Source organism: Alexandromys fortis, unplaced genomic scaffold (assembly GCF_014885135.2).
Source record: "Alexandromys fortis isolate MF-2015 unplaced genomic scaffold, M_Fortis_MF-2015_v1.1 scaffold_6, whole genome shotgun sequence".
In the NCBI taxonomy this organism is placed as follows: Eukaryota; Metazoa; Chordata; class Mammalia; order Rodentia; family Cricetidae; genus Alexandromys; species Alexandromys fortis.
The window spans coordinates 22,043,039-22,055,829 of NW_026067902.1; the positions used below are offsets into that span (position 1 = coordinate 22,043,039).

General features: G+C 42.2%; 2 long non-coding RNA genes across 5 annotated transcripts in view; both read left to right on the forward strand.

Annotated features, from left to right (window-relative positions):
* The window catches only part of LOC126496429 (uncharacterized), an 82,009-nt gene that overhangs the window by 36,138 nt on the left and 33,080 nt on the right, over positions 1–12,791 (forward strand). The window lies entirely within an intron of this gene.
* On the forward strand, positions 4,122–11,996 carry LOC126496447 (uncharacterized). The gene is made up of 3 exons (XR_007590363.1): positions 4,122–5,150; positions 8,358–8,623; positions 10,797–11,996. It is a non-coding gene; the product is annotated as an uncharacterized lncRNA (long non-coding RNA).

Consider the following 12,791-nt stretch of genomic DNA (forward strand, 5'->3'; position numbering starts at 1 on the left):
AGTTTACCAGCAAATTAGAACAAGCTAAAGCCCTGTGGTGGGGTCTGGGGTTACAAAGATTGACAATCCATAGTCCATGCCCTCCAGGACTTAGCAAGGAGTTCAGGCATAGGAAACCATAACCCAGGATGGAATGAAGTAAATGCTGAAAGCAGAGAGAAGAGAACAATAACCCTTGGCCACGACCTGCCCTTGGAGGCAGCTGATAAGACAGAACTCTATGTGCTTTCTGACAAATTGCTTTTAAGATCTAGTATTCAGCTTGAGAGGGTTAAGAATGGGCCTTGTTTGCCAACCAGGCTTGAGAGATGTATAATGAAACTCATTTGATGAGGCTTTCTGAAAGCAGAAGTGCTTTGGTGAGAGGCAACGTCCATTTGTCTAGTCATCATTGTGGTCTGCTTGCTTATACGGAAAGGCTTTGTTGTAAACACATTCTTTTTCTAGAGGGCTCCTCTGACAATAGAAAGGGCTTGCAGTTTTCTCTGCTGGCCAAAAGAGGGCACTTGGAGCTTTCTGATTGCTGTTTGGGGGCACCAGACAAGGCTAGATTGTCCTGGTCCTTTCCTACTTTCAGAGGAAAGGCACAATTAAACAGATCTTGGTCCTGGAGGGATGTGGAAATCTTCTTTGGTCTTTTTAAACTGAAGACTGGTGTTCACATTTGTATGTGTGGACCCAATATTAGCAAATTCTTATTTTTATTTTTTGCAGATTTGTTGAGAAGCAACATTTTAATGTTAAGAGGAACTGAGGTTTTGACGGACAAAGAACACAGCAGATAAAAGACTAATATTGATGTTCACTCTGAAATTGTCTCGTTGTGAACCCTTTTGCCAGAACTCTGCTCAAGTGTGGTTTGTTTGGACATTTAACTGAGAGGCCTCATCAACATCCCTCCCGTCTCTCAGTTGAGAATCTGTATTGTTTGAGGTCTGTGGATGGTGGCAGCTCCTGAAGTTCCCAAGATGGGACCATTAAGCTTTAAAGCAACTTCCTGAGGATTGGTCTGAGGGACCTGTATAAACATGGCTGGCTGACACCTTGCAAGCAAGGATTAGTCTTATGTTTTTTGTTTTGCCTTCAAGGGCAATCCTGCCTAGGGGCCAGGATGGACTAAGAGAGATCTTGAGGCAGGATCAAGGGGACTCTCTAAGAATTGCCACTAATCCTATAAAAACAAAACAACGAACTAGACAGCCTGGGTATAAAGTAGGATGTGGGAGTTTTAGCTTCCAACCAAAACGGACTGAGCTGCACCATTATCTTTGAACCCTACTTTCCTGTGTTTTAGCTGTCCCTCAGTTACATATATAAATAGAACTGGTCTTTCAGCCGTTACTGAGAGGATTCATTTTCAGAGAGGGGTTAGGGCGAGCTGTGTGTGAGCATTCATGCTATTTTGTCTTCTTCTTTGTCCCCCATGCCAAGCCCAGTCTCTGACACACAGCCATAGTCCATCAAATATTTGTTGAATGAAAGAAATAAAGAGTGAGCAATGCCTTTGGAAAAGAAGAGCACTTTAGTTGTTGATACTTTATTGACTCAGCGTTTCTAATAGTAATGATAACAATGCCTGATGCATATAGAATCCTTAAGAAAATTAATACATATTCTTCATAGTGTTGTCCTCAGATCTGTAGCTGAGGAAACGGGTTCAGAACTCAAAAATAGAGTTGTAAGTTTAGACAGAACAGAGAAACCCTATAATTTGATTCTCAGTGTGGACCGTTTTGAGAGTAAATGAGAGTGCCGTTTAGTAAGCCGGCTCAACAGCACAAATAAGACTCTACTGGCAAAGTCAGTGTACAGTTACCCTGTGAATAACTGACAAAGGGCATCTGGTTCTTCTGACTCTATGTTCTTTGTGCTACAGCATCTCATGCAATACAGATTCTGTTTCTTCCATTGTTAGAAACCCCCCAAGAAGACATTACAGTTCTCAGCACGCACATATCAAACTTGGGAGCATCCAATTCCACAAAGACGAATGTTAATAGAGAGTAAGCCACAGATTAACCCCAATACAGCAACTATGGGCGATTTTAATACTCCTCTTTCCCCAATGGGCTCATCATCCAAACAAATATCAAACCAAATCAAAACCAAAGAACAGCCCCCCCCCCCAACAAAACAAAGAAATATCAGAATGGAATGGTTTCATTAATGAAAAGGCCCTGACAAAGATCTATAAAATATTTCACTCTAAAATTACAGAATACACATTCTTTTCAGTCTCTCACAAAAGTGTCTCTAAAATAGACCACATACTAAGGCACAAAGAAAACTTCAACCAATTTAGGGAAACTGAAATTAATGCACGTATTCTTTTTGACCACAATAGAATGAAGCTTGGAATCAGAAAAAAAAAATGCTGTAATATAAACAAACTTAGTAAGATCAAACAAAAACATTATTGAATGAAGAATGGCTCCTTGAAGAAATCTAGGAGGGAATAAAAAGAATTCCTGGAATTAATTGAAAAAGAAGACACAACATACGCAAACCCCTGGGAAACAAAGAAAGCAGTCCCAAGAGGTAAATTTATACCTCCAAGTGCTTACACTAAATAATAAGAAAGACCACAAATAAACAACTTAATAGTGTCACCCCAGATTTTGGAAAAACAAGAACAAATCAAATCCCAAAGCAGCAAGTGGGAAGAAATAATGAAAAACAAGGGAGAACTTAATGTCATGGAAACAAACAAAAACTCATACAAAGAAAACAAAAGGTGGTTCTTCGAAAAGATAAATAGTTAACCAGAAGAAAGGGAGATGGCCCAAATTAACAAAATTAGAGATAACTAGGAGGCATCACAACAGATATCAAGGAAATTCAGAAAATCATACGATGTGCTTAGAAAATGTATATTCCTCTCAGTTGGGTTCCTAAGAGACTGTGAGATTATAAAGAGGTGGGATGTAAAAGTAGCCTTGAAGGCCTGTTAAGAAAAAATGGCTCTTGGTCAAGAGAATAGCATCTCTGTCCTGGGTGTAGTTCTATTATTCCAATGGGGCCAAGTCAATATTCTGACCAAGGAACCTCGCCCAGGAAGGTGGGCTCGTCTTAAACCATGATAATGAAATGGATGGAATAGTTAATTATTTGTAAGAGAGGGCTAACTCAGGATTGTTGTCAGTTTATATATGTAATGCAATCCCAATCAAAAGTTCCACATCGTTCTTTATAGAAATACAAGGAGCAATCTTAAAATTTTCTGAAAATTCAAAGACCTTGTATAATCAAAGGAATCCTGAGCAAAAAGAATAATTCTGAAAACATTACCACACCCAATCTGAAGCTATGCTGCAGAGTCATAGTAACAAAAACAGCATGGTACTCCACAAAAGAAGTCATATAGATCATTGGAACAAAATAGAAGAACCACATTTAAGTCCATGAAATTATAGCCACTTGATTTTGACAAAGATGCCAAAAACACATACTGAGGGAGATGACATTTTGAAAAAAAAATGCTAGTGGGAAAACCATATGTCTACACATAAAAGACTGGACAACAATCAACTCCAAATGAATTGAAGACTCCAAAGTAAAGTTAGAGACTCTGAAATGACTAGAAGAAATGGTATGGGGTATGCTTCAAGACAGAGTAGGCCTTCTTATGTGGAGTTTTGGGTCTCTCAAGGCTATCTATGACCATGGAAACCAAACATTTCTGTATAGCCAAGTGAACGGTGACCCGAGTGAAGAGGCAATCCCCAGAAAGGGAGTGAGTCTTTACCAGCTTTAACATTCAACAGAGGATTAACTTCTAGAATGTACATGGTACTAAAAACACAGTATAAAGACAAAAAAAGCAATTAAAATGGGCTAGTAAGCCAAATAGAGATTCCTTGAAAGAAGAAATACGAATGACTAGCAAACACTGAAAAAATTGTTTAATATCCATAGCCATCAGAGAAATGCGAATTTAAAGAAGTTAAAAGACAACAAACGTTCTTGTGGATGTGGACATAGAGCAACCCTGATTCACTATTGGTGGAAGTGTAAGCTGGTGCAGCTTCTATGGAAATCAGTGTGGAGGCTCCTAAAATGTTTTTTTTTTTTCTCAAAATAGAACTGACATATGAACCAGCTATGCCACCTGTCTCGACTACTTTTCCCATGCTGTGATAAAACACCACAACCAAGGCAACTTATGAAAGAAAGTGTTTAACTTGGGGGCTTACAGCACCAGCGGGGTGGGAGTCCATGGCATTCACGGTGGGGAGTGTGGCAGCAGGCAGGCATGGTGGCCGAGCAGGAGCTAAGAGCCTGTTCTTGATCTACAAGCACAAGGTAGAGAAAGTGGACTGGGAATGGGAGGGCGTTTGAAATCTTTGGTGGAGTTTTTGGGGTCGCTTATGTACACTATCATATCTTCTGCAAATAATGAAAGTTTAACTTCTTCCTTTCCAATTCGAATCCCCTTGATCCCCTTATGTTGTCTTATTGCTATTGCTAAAACTTCAAGCACTATATTGAAGAGGTATGGAGAGAGTGGACAGCCTTGTCGTGTTCCTGATTTTAGTGGGATGGCTTTGAGTTTCTCTCCGTTTAGTTTGATGTTAGCTGTCGGTTTGCTGTAAATAGCTTTTATTATATTTAGGTATGACCCTTGTATCCCTAATCTCTCCAAGACTTTTATCATAAAGGGATGTTGAATTTTGTCAAAAGCTTTTTCAGCATCTAATGAAATGATCATATGGTTTTTTTCTTTCAGTTTATTTATATGGTGGATTACATTAATAGATTTTCGTATGTTGAACCAGCCCTGCATCTCTGGGATGAAGCCTAATTGATCATAATGGATAATTTTTCTAATGTGTTCTTGGATACGGTTTGCCAGTATTTTGTTGAGGAGTTTTGCGTCGATGTTCATGAGTGAGATTGGCAGGCGTTTGAAATCTTACAGTCACCGCAGTGACAAACTTCTAATCCTTCTCATCAGTTCCTTCATTTGGGATCACGTATCAAATATATGAGCCTATTGGGCCATTCTCATTCGAACTACGGCACCAGTCCTGGGCATATACCCAAAGGACTCCGTATGCCACCACAAAGATCCTCATTTATCTATGTCCCCTACTGCTCTAGCCACAGGACCTAAGATGGAGTCATCCAAGATGGTTATCAACTAATGAATGGTAATGAAAATGTGGTCTATACACGCAATGGGATTTTATTCAGCTATAAAAAAATGAAATGCATAAATTTGGAATTGAATAGATAGAACTGGAGCAAATTATACAGAGTGAGGTAATCGAGGCTCAGAGACAAACGCCATATGTTCTTTCTCATGTAAGGGTCCTAGTTAAACTTTGAGAATTGTGCATTTAACTTAGAGTACCTATAGAATCCAGGAAACCAGAAAGGGTCCTTTGGGGTGGAGAATGCCTGAACGTAAAGAGGATAGTAGAATCTAGGTGATTTGAAAGTGGGGGGGGGGGCACTGAGGTAGAAAGGTTCAAGCGATGATGGAGGTGGGGGGTAGGTTGGAGGGTTGAGAGGACAATGGGGAGGGTTAACTAAACAAGGGGGGATTTAAAAAGCCACACAGGAATGGATTACTTTGAAAGTCAATTTAAAAAGTAAGTTAAAAGCCTGGGGTGATGGCTCAGTAGTTAAGAGTATGGATTGCTCTCACAGAGAATCTCAATTAAGTTCCCAGCACCCATGTCAGGTGGCTCACAACTGCCTGTAACTCCAGCTCCAGGGAATCTGAAGCCATCGTTTGGACTCCATGGGCAGCTATACTCACATACACACATACACTGCCCCCCCCCCACACCATTAAAAATAATGAATCTTACAAAAATGAAAAGATAAGTTAAAAAAGAATAAGAGCTAGAAGAACAGCCCTGTAGGGCTGGATGGTCCCGTCCCTCTAAGAAAGCACACATCATTAAACAAAAATCCCAACGCTAGGCATGGGCTTCTCTTTATGAGCTGTTGCTCAGAGAAGCTCCAAAGTCCTTCAGAACAACACTGCTTCTGCCATCCTTCTCGGTTACCCACTAGAAATAACGGATAAGCCTCCCCCCCCCTCCACGTGCTTTTGTTACAAGATACGGGGAAATCAAGCTTCTTCCAGCTGGCTGGCTGTCACAGTGCCAAGAGGTGCTCCGCAGGCTATTGGGAGAGAAAAGGCATCAGCCATGGGCCCTAGCACTCTTTTTTTTTTTTTTTTTTTTTGAGACAGGGTTTCTCTGTGGTTTTGGAGCCTGTCCTGGAACTAGCTCTTGTAGACCAGGCTGGTCTCGAACTCACAGAGATCCGCCTGCCCCTGCCTCCCGAGTGCTGGGATTAAAGGCGTGCGCCACCACCGCCCGGCAGGCCCTAGCACTCTTACCCAGCCGTGGACCCCAGCATTTTTACCCAGCCGTGAGCCCTACAGTATAGATCTGCACCCACTGGTATCCAATGGAAGGACTTTGACCATGGCAACCAATCCATTCTCTGATTGACTCTGAACCTTTTCTACAGGTTCATACGTGTTATAATAAATCTAGCCCAACACTCATGACAAGAGGCCATAGGCACTCCAGGGAAATGTTCTACAGACATTTAGCTAAAGAGTCATGGCACCAAACTGCCTTTTAAATATTTGTGCTTATATCCATAAACGAGTCTTCCGACACTTAGCCTCAACCTAAGAGAAGTTGCCCTTCGCAATGAACTGGGAGAATGCAGAGACTGGTGGTTGCCACAGATGCTGACACTAAGTGACAGCCGAGTGCTCAGCTCTAGAAAGGACACTTTGTTACCTCCTCTAAGGCTCAGGGACCACTGTGGAAGACAGGGCAGAAAGAATCTAAGAGTCAGAAACCAGAGAGGAGGGCTCCGGGAAGTGCTGTCTTCCGGGGAAAGCGTGGCCATTGCCATGATCTCACAGCAGCTGTAGATGCCTGCACAGCCACGCCTGCCATTATCATAGATCAGGGAGAAATCCAGAGGACCACACGCCACCCTGACTATCAATTTGCTGCTGGTGGATTCTGAGAGAGAGAGGTGGGCGGGGGGAGCCATTGTCTTCACTGATGGACCCACAGGTGAGCCTGTCAGGCTCCAGTAAAGAGTCTGAGACTCAGGGTTACTCAGATGGCCCTGGTTAAACTCAGGGGACCATAAGACAAAACAAAAGAACACGGATGCCGCGAGGCAGGTGGGGGCCGGGCTACCAGGGGCAGGAGAGAGCTATGAGAGGGGGCAGGTAGGCATAAGCAGACTCCATTATGTACAAGTATTAAATTGTCGAATGAGAAAATTAATAAAAGTCAAGTAAAAATAGATTGCGACTAAACACTGGAAGATTCCCATCTCACTAAGACTTCAGCGCTATTTGGCATGCCTTTTCTTCAATCAATATTTTCTTATCACACACTAGGTGGGAATCATCGTGTTGAAACACTAGCTCTGCTTTGAAGGAAATGACAATACAAAGCTACAGGAGCCTGGGCGGTAGCAATATAGAAATCTTCCCATTGAGTTTACCAGACAGTTTTGATTATGGCTTATGTTTTTACGTTACCAAAAATATTTACTTAAAATTCTCATTACATTTTTCTGAGGATAAAGAATGCCGTTTTAGTAATATCGTCATATTAAAGTGTTATATTTAATTTTTTCTTTAAATTTCTCAGTTTATGTACGACCCCATCCCCAAGCCTGGGGAAGGTGTGGTTAGCCTTTGGCCTAATGCCTGAATCTCACAGCCCTTTGGAAGCTTTAGTGTCTGGGTTTGAGAGCCCCTCTGTGGTCCCTGGATGGCTTTATTTGTAGAGTCACTGGTAGGCTAGAAACAGTATCATAGAATGTCGATCCAAAGCCACCTGATTGGGTGTCTATGAGGTTTAGTAGAGGTTGTCTACGTCGGTGTCCTTACACATTGGTTTAGGAAGCCACCACCAGCTACTCACTGCATGGTAGAGAAAGAAGGAATGGATTTAGAAAGTTTCCTTGGTCTTGACTCTTCTCCTAGGTAGCTTCAGTTGTCAATTTGATAGCCCAGATTATTGGAGTCTTAGTTGGGAGATTGCCTGTGGGCATGCCTATGGGGTGTTGTTCTTGATTGCCAGTTGATGAAGGAGGGCCCAGCCCACTGTGGGTGGTACCATCCCCAGGCAGGGGCTCCTAGCGTGTTTAAGAGAACTAGCCGGACAAAAGCTCGAAAATGAACTAGTAAGCAGTGCTCCCTCATGGCCTCTGCTTTCAGTTCCTGCCTTGGTTTCCATTTATTATGGATTGGAGGGTGAAACAAACCCCTTTCTCTGAAGTTGTTTTAGGTGATGATATTTATCACAGCAATGGAAAGCAAACTAGGAGAACCCTCAGTGTTCTCTGTCCTCTCCTAGATACCATCTGGCAAGGAAGAAAGCTTCCAGGGTCCAACCTCAGTGTCACAGAGCTGAACAGAGTCAGCACAGATGCTTATGTTGGGGCAATATCCCACATAAGTCAAGAATATCCTAAGTTGGAAATGCATTTAATTCAGTGAACCTTCCTGAACACACAGCTCAGCAACACCGAACTCTGTGGAGAAGTAAAAGCTTCCTATGATTCCTGTGATTGCTTGGTTGACTGGAAGCTGCAGTGTGCAGCCTCTGCCTCCAGAGAGAGGGTTAGTATCTCTTGCTTGCTAGGGAAGGGACCAAAGTTCAACCTTCAAAGTGTGGTTTCTGAAGAATGTGTATTACTCCTTGTATCATCGCAGAGCTGAAAAAAAAAATGCAGGTCAAAATGTTGTTAAGTCAGGACTCTCTATCTGTGCCTGGCGGAAGCAATAGTCAATAAATGGCATGGTAACTATAATTTATTATTTCCATAACAAAGGACAATGGGCAGTTATTGGTATCTGTTACCTACCCAGTACATGTCAACTAGCACTGTACCATTTGGGAAGAAATTAGATCTAGAAACCCCTCTGTAGAAGCTGAGCATTGTTGGGTGAATGGAATGTGGGTGTGGGGAAGAGGTATCAGTGAGGAACCCTCTGGGTGCTGGGGACAGTGGAGGTGCTGGAGGTGTGAGTCGGACAAGCTTACCGTGTGGTGTGTGGGCAGCACGGAGCTGAGAAGCAGCAGGGCAGTTGGAACGGGGAGTTTGCCTGAAGCAGATTTATACTGTTATCCCATCTTACACTTTTGGGAGGATTTCTTCCACGCACACTCATTTGTTTCCTCTTCTTCGGTTCCCACCTTCAGGATCTAGAGCTCACTAAGCTCGGACCGTGCTGCACAGCACACTGAGAGCCCACTGTCTTCGGCAGGCCCTCAATCAGTAGCTGTAAAAGTAAAAAAAAAAAAAAAAAAAAAATGTTTGGTTGAGTCTCAAAATCTGATGAAAGAGAATGTTGAGAATTTGTCTTTCTGTAATAAACAGTATGACTCATACCAAAAAGTAGTTTATTTGGAATATTTCCATGTGTGTGTGTGTCTCTCTCTCTCTCTCTCTATATATATATACATTTTTATACACATACATAAGGGTTTTCTACTAAACCTATGCTCTAGAACCACACAGTTTCAAGAACAAAGACAAGTTTTTTTTTCTCTCTTTCTACTTAGTCACTCAAATGCAGCCCCTGGAGAAAGAAGTCATATGAGAGCTACTGCCTGGATTCCTTACGTTTCCACGAATGACCGGGAAACAGGGACCCAGGAATGGCAAGAGCTTCCCTCAAGTCCCCAGTTACTTAGTGGTTGAAACTTGCTCTCTGGCTCTTGGGTCAACATCTTTTGGTGGTCTTCCATGACTCTTTGGATATTTATTAAGGCATCATATCCAAATATGACATACAAATGAAAGTGAGCCCCTGAGATGTGCCCGAGGATGCTTGCTTTCTCTAGGCTGAAGGCCGCTGGATTAAATTGCTCTGTTTCTGGGTAGTGATGCAGATTAGTCTTTCTTGGCTCTAATCTCTATTTTCAACCATTATTTTCTTGTACAAACTCCCAGATCTCATGCACTGCCTCCTCCTTTGTAGAAAATTTGCAGACTAAGAGACAAGAAACTGCACTCCTTTGGAAGACAAGGGCCGTTCTCCTGGCACCCACAGGCTCCCATCTTGGGTCACTTCTCTGGCCCCCATGCCAGTGCCTCCACTCTCTGCAGTATTTCTTGCATCTCCAGTCTCCAAGATCCATGGTCTAATTCTGATATCTGGTAAACCATGTTGGAAAAACATCCCCTCGAATTTCTGTGCATCATATATGCTCCAGAAATAAATGAAAAGTATTTGAAAAAAAAAAAAGCATGGGGAGAGGGTTAACAACCTTCTAAAGTTTACTTTAGGTTGATTTGTTGGCTGACCTCCTTGTACCTTTCTGACAACGCTGCTATTGAAAACAGGCCTATCTCTCCCAATTCAACATGTGCAGCCGCATTGAATTCATGGCTGGTTTTCCACTGTGGAGAACTCTGGAGATTTTCAGGCCTGTCTAGCATTTGACTTCCTTGTTAAAAACCAGCATCTTTAAGGCTAGTTGAACACGAGGAAAGACACTTAAAAATTCCAGTTCATACATTATTATAAAATATTTGACAAATTTAATCAAAATCAACTTGTAAATAGTCAAAAAAAATTTACCCGTTATTCACCTGTTCCAACTTTTGCTGATAGCGTCCACACGGAGAGAAGAAAGGCGCACATTTCTTCTGCATGAAGAGAAGTGTGTTTAGTTTTTTTTTTTTTGTCTCTGGTGTTGGTCATGGTTTCCTGTGGGCAGACACTCCCCCATTTTTAGAATTGGATGATCGTTATCTTGTTTTCTTTTCTCAATCCATGTTTCCAGGGGCTGGTGAGATGTCCTAGCAGGTGAAGGCTGCCACACTTGGCAATCTGAGTTGCATCCCCAAGACCCACCTGGGGGAAGGAGAGAACAGACTCCCACAAGAGTACGATGTCCTCTGATCTCCACACGTGTGCCCTGGCACATGCATGCCCACCCTCCCAAATAACTGCACATTTTTCTTTGCAAGCCTGTGTTTTCTGAAGCCCTATAACAAGCCGGTGAATATTTATAAGGTATCTAGCTTTCTTAACAAAGAAAAGTCCGATGAAAGACATAGTCATATTTAAAGGGACAGAATGGCTTTGCACACCAGCAGTTTGGTCTTTGAAGAAGCTGGTGGAATAGTTGCCTGGCAGGAAACGATACACGAAATGGTGTCTCCGAAATTTCGAAATGAGCCACCCCAACTCTTCCTTCTTGCCTGTTTCAAAACTATGTGACAAAATCAAGAGAATTGGAAATAAATGGTCTTCCCATACTCTCCCCGGCTAATCCAGACCAGCTGGGAAAAATCATCTGACGGACAACGCATCAAAAATCAAGGCTAAAAATCTGCCAGAGCTATTCATAGAAAAGCAGATGTGGGAACCAGCCCATGGTTTGTGTGTAGAGGGGTTACAGATAAAAATAGCGCCCCAAAGTTTTCAAAGGTGATTTGCAACCCCCCAAGTATAGATGACCGCAACTGGAAATAAGACGCCAAGGGTGAAGTTGAAATGGCCACCTCTCTAGGGTCCCACAGGCTGAGACTCTTGCTTGAGAAAGAAGAGCTCCTGTCCTTCCCTCAACAGGCTGCACACAGCACGGCACGCTTCTTTTCTGACAAGTTCTTAATATTCTTATCCTTCTTCTCTTCTGTCCGTTCAAGAAAAGACTGTATGTTTCGAAAGCATTCTATTTTCTTTTCCCTCCCCCCTTGAAAGCCAAGTCCGGAAGACAAGAGATAGGCTTGGCGTCAAAATGAAATAAAACATGTTCTGAGTGCCCCCCCCCATTTTTTTTTATTGTATCTTTACTTCTACACATCATTGGGTTGTGGCTTGCAGCTGCTGAAATAGAAAAGTATTCTGAACCTGTGCAACTCCATCCCAGATCCTATACCACGGGATTTACAATCGGTCTCTGTTTGAGAAGGGAAGAAAGCGTGTGGGTGGGTGGAAGTGATGTTGTTTAGCAGTGTCCACTTCTCAAGTTCTTTGCATTTTGTCTGGGGCCTGTTCTTGATTAAAATATCTTTGCATGTCTCTTAAGTTTTTCTAGTCTGGACGGGGGGGGGGGCGTCGGAGTCTGGTGACAGGGTGGGACACCATTAGTGAGGTTTCTTTTGGTGACAGACAGATGTAAATGTATCCATCTAATTCTCTGCTCTCGGGTCTCTGTCTGCAGATGGATGTTAATAATTAGCCGTTGCATCTCCTCCCTCTTTATCAAATTGGGTTCTCCATAAATTCATCATTTCTTTTTTATTTTCTCAAAATAGCGGCAGCTCTGACAGCCTCCCTTTGTTCTTGTGTTTATAAATAATTTATAACACAGAAATATCTCTTCTTAGTCTTAAAACACAAACTAATGGAATAACACAACACACTGGCCCCAACTACCTTCCACTCGGGGAGAAGAGTTGTGCAGCTCTGTCCTTTAACAAAGGAAGCATGATCACAAAGAAGAAAAACCATTTTCTACTTGTATGTAATTTTAAAATTTAGCACCGCTCTCTCTTCCCAGATTCTAGCGTAATATGGAAGTTTTAGAAGGCAGAAGCGAATTCCTTTATAATTTCTTTTCCAGATAATGTCCCTGCTCAAACTACCAGATATACAATGTCTTTCATTAGGCGACACAGAAAGGAGACTATTATTCAATTAAAACGGCCACAGATGTTAAAAAATGTATCATGGTACATTTATTCAGTAACTGTATGCTCATAACCCATGCACAATCTTTAAGTACCATATTATAAGGAATTGACCCAAATTAGCAATAAAATCCAATGTG